This window comes from Tamandua tetradactyla, chromosome 10 (genome assembly GCF_023851605.1).
Source record: "Tamandua tetradactyla isolate mTamTet1 chromosome 10, mTamTet1.pri, whole genome shotgun sequence".
Classification (NCBI taxonomy): Eukaryota; Metazoa; Chordata; class Mammalia; order Pilosa; family Myrmecophagidae; genus Tamandua; species Tamandua tetradactyla.
In genome coordinates, this window is record NC_135336.1 from 28,983,743 (window position 1) to 28,988,176 (window position 4,434).

The 4,434-nt window shown below is 39.1% G+C and overlaps 1 pseudogene; it reads left to right on the forward strand.

The window, feature by feature from the left end:
• Positions 1 to 2,025: 2,025 nt before the first annotated feature.
• LOC143647846 (nuclear receptor coactivator 4 pseudogene) lies at positions 2,026 to 3,923 on the forward strand (annotated as a pseudogene).
• Positions 3,924 to 4,434: the final 511 nt, after the last annotated feature.

Sequence of the window (4,434 nt, forward strand, 5' to 3'; positions counted from 1 at the left end):
TTTTGTTTGTTTTATTAGAACTGAGAAAGATTGTACCTTTTGAAAGATTTCTTCTTGAAATGCTTTTTTCTAGGAATACTGCTAAAAAAAACTCGGACTTAATTTTAGATTTCTCTGAATAACAGATCTGCCTTAGTTTCTAACAAGTTAATTGATTATTATGCAATTACCTACTTCTAATCTGTACTCTTTGGGTCATGGTAAATGTTTTTATTGTTTCACGCTCCTAAATTTACTGTCTTTTTTCTCCCAGAAATGGCCCCCCAATAATCAAAACTGGAAACCCAAGTGGCAGTTCAGTAGTCTTTTTTTTTTTCATTTTATTTTTAAAACAGGCTATAATCTTTTGCAAACTGCATTATGAGACAGAATGAGGCAAAATTAAGAGGGTGTATGCCAATGAATTTCAGAACCTTGGATAGAAAAGGATAGATGAGTATGAGACCACACTGCTGGTCTCTGTACTCTAATGTTAGGTTAAGGTATTTATCCTGAAGTCTGGGCTGGTCAATAATGCAAATATAAGTAGCCTTTAAATACTCACCCACCATTTCCATCATCGCCAGAGCTTTCAAGAAGCCACCACTCTTCAACCCTGATTCTTCAGTCATATTTCTTCCTGACCATCAAACTACTCATACCACTAAGCTATGATTAGATGAGTACTTACCACAGATGTGCCTGGCACTGAGCTCAATTTTTCACATGTGTTCAAAAATTGTCTAATAATAATTTCACAATACAAATTCCTATTTTACCAAATAGGAGTCCTTGTTTAGAGTTTAAGCAACTTACCAGTCCCACATGAATACACAGACTGAGTATAGATTTAAGTCTAGGCTTGTTGGGATTGAAAGTCAAAATCACTATGCTATCACAGCAGTATATTCTTGTTTTCAAACAAAAAAAATTTAAAAATAGTGATGTATTGGGCTCGTGGATGTCCATAAATGTATTACTGAGGTTTTGTTGTAAGCTTAGATGGCTAAAGTCAGAGAGAGAGAAGAGAGAAGCTTGTAGTTTTTTAGAAATCAGGCAAAAAGATTTAGCCAATCACCAATAGATCTTGATACCATAAGCAATAAATGTGTTTTAATCATTCTTTCCCAGCAAGGAAAACTGAAGAAAATTTAATAAGGCATTTATTACAATTGTTTAAGCCTGAGAGAAGTCAGAATGCTTTTGAAATCCTCCAGGTATGTTTTAAGTGGTTTATAAAAAAGCTATGAGTTTTATAAATCTTTTTCATTAAACATGGTTTATATAGGACAAGTCCTGCTCTGTCCTCAGTTTTCATGAATAGAAGGATGTTATGGATTTGCTAGAAAGATACTTAATGCTCAGTAGGTATAGATTCATAGGCAACAGCAGTGGCAGAAATTTGAGAAAGGTCCAGTCAGAGACACTGCCAAAACTACAGAGGTAAACTAAGAGGATGAAGAATAACAAAAGGAAAATTGGGGCAATTAGAAGAACTCAAAGCAGTAGGTGATATTTAAATTCTTGACCCAGCATTATTTTCCAACTTTGCCCTGCCTTCCCTTTGTGTCTCTTCAACTCCTTGGGTCCACTTTGACTCAAACAATGTGTAGGTCCTGGACTTAAAAAAAACAAACTTTGATCCAATTGCTCTTATCATGGTACAGCATGCATTACGCTGGGTTTGAGACATTATTTTCAATAGGTTTAACAGCTCAATGGAGAACAGATTAATGGTCTCCTAGATACTTAGACCCCTTTTATATGCTGCTTACCTTTAATTTTGTCTTTAGTGTGTTTTAATGAGGCGCTATCTTGGGAATATTCTGAACCAAGGTTAAAATTGTAGGGGCACTGGCTTGCACTCTCCTGCCCCTTGGGGGTGGCCTGATGATGCAGTGGGGCAGAATGAGGTGGTCAAGGCCAATCGGCTCCAGGCTGCCCTCAGTGTCGAGGATAAAGGGGCCTACTGCTTGAGGTAGGATCAGCCTGAGAGAAAGAAAACTTGGAGTAAAGAAAAAAATGCCCCAAGGAACAGTAACCAGGATGAGTACACCCCAGGACCAGAGTGGTTGCTCCAGTAACAGAGAACCCCTTTTGAGGTGTTGTGATGCAGGGAGGGAGGGACGTGAAGCTTGCTATTGGTGGAGTTCTCCTGGCTGAAGAGCTAATTAAAAACCTTTGACATAACAAGAAGTCAAAGCTCAGATTCACAGCTGTATAAGCCTTCATAGCCCTGAGGTGTGGCTGTATGAGCAGGTAGCCCTCATCCATAAGCTTAAAGAGGAGACACTTAATAGCAAGTCCAACAGCTCTACTGGTTATTTGCTGATTCAGTTGTTGTATTCATCAATCGGAGTGCACCCAAACCAGAGATTTAGCCAAAATCAAGTCTCTGTGTGTGCATGGAAAGACTGGGCAGTTTGAAGATTCTATAGTCCTGCTTTTTGATGCAGGCACAACTGCTTTGTACCAGACTAAAACCATGTTTGGGTCCCTCAAGATCATCTTAATTCCTGATCTCCTAATATCTCATGCTAGCTCATCAAATATCTAGCCCTTCCTGGAGAAAAGAGGTTATATACCAATGACAGAATAGAAGTCATTCTCTAGCTCCACAGTTGTCCCTCTTAACAAATGGTCCCTTGGAAGCAAATCTGCTAATGGTTATCAGGCTCCTCACGTGCCCAACTCCGAGAACGAAGTCTCCCAAAAGCAGATCTTGGAGACTAATAAAATAGTCTCCAGAGCCTGCAATTTCTTCTGTAATGTCTTGGGTAACATAAAGTGCTTGGAAAACTGGGTCCTCAAGAGTCAACAGCAAAAAGTTCCTGGAAAACCAAGTTGCCAAAAATCGAACAGCTGTTCTACTGCCAGTTCTTTCTCCATTGAAGTTGAAAAGGTCAGTCATCTAGAGTTTCTTGATCAAGATGAGATGGACCTTTCTCATTTACTGGTAACTCCCCAGGAACTGTAAAAGCCAGAGAATCCTGAGAATGGCAACTGTGAATCCAGTGAGAGGTGTAAGCTCTTGTTCCAGATTTTCCAGGAGTCCTATCGTGTGGGTGATTGGCTTGTCAAGCCCATTTTCTGTGCCAATGGTTTGGGCAACCACCTGAGGTTTGGAGATTGAAAACCTGGGCAATCTGAAGTGCCTGAATGACCACTTACAGGCTAAGAAACCACCCCCAGCAAGATTACCGAGGATTGGCTTATCTAGACACATCCAGAACCATATTAAATAGAGGAGGTACACAAAGCCAATGAGTTCTGCACGAGATTTTCAGTGTGTGTGTAATGCAAATTGTGAGAACAAAGCTCTGTGTAAGTGACTTCTGAAGAAAGAAGGAAAGGATAAAAACATAATGCCCATGAATCCAAAACCTGAGCCTCAGAAGCTTAAAGATTCCCTGAATATGTCGCTCTGTCCTTCCGGAAAAGAAGCAAAAGAACAGGTGAAGGCATCAAAAGTGATGGATCCTTCTAAAAGTACTGATTCCTTCCAAGTCTTAAGAAACAGTTCATTTTGTGCAGGAAGTGGTACAGAAAATGGCTCAGCAGATCTTCATGCAAAGAAGGACTTCCCAAGAAAGTGCCTAGTACAAAGGACAGAGCTGCTCAGAAAGTGGTACCCCCATGCAAGCAAATGCTTGTGAGATCCACAGTCACTTCCTGGTATTATTTTAATATAGCTGTCTGGGTCTTGCCAAGAAAGAATACAGAAAATCTTAGCCAGTCATCCTCTAGAGAAGACAAGTGGCTTCTTTGAAAGAAGTCCCAGAAAGTACTACTTAGTTCTCCCAGGCAGGAGGAACATAACTTTCCCCCAGACTGTTATGGCTTCCCAGGAATTTGTGATCTCCTTGCCTGTATGCAGCTTAAAGTTAACAAAGAAAAGTGGTTGTATCGAACTCCTTTACAGATGTGAAGAATGTAATACTAGAATCAAGCAACTTTTCTACAGATTATTGCACATCCATAAGCTGAGTGATTGCAGCTTGTCAAATCATTGTTTCTGGGTTTGACCAGTCAGCTTCTTTCCTTTCCTGCCAAATTTTGGACTAGTGAAGTGAAAAGTCTTTGAACTATGAGTTACCTCATAAAAGAAAAAGGCTGTTTGTTAAATTGATACTGAGGTGATTCAGTTCCTTCTTGCAGAAGTATTATTTAATTCACTCCTCAGAAGAAACACAGCCATCATTTTGGATAGGTCTTTTTCCTAAGTCTCCTTAGAGTGGGTTATTACTAGTAGTACATTAAAGCACTGTTGTTTTAAAAATGATAAAATATGTAAAATAATGAGAAAGGGCATGAGAGAAAGAGATACTGATGAAAATAAGGAATTGAAAAATAGTAAAATTCAATTTAATAAAAATACCTGATGTTCATTCTCCAAAAATTCCAATGACATTTTTACAACCAGTTATGTGAGTCAAACTCTAGATTAAAGATAGC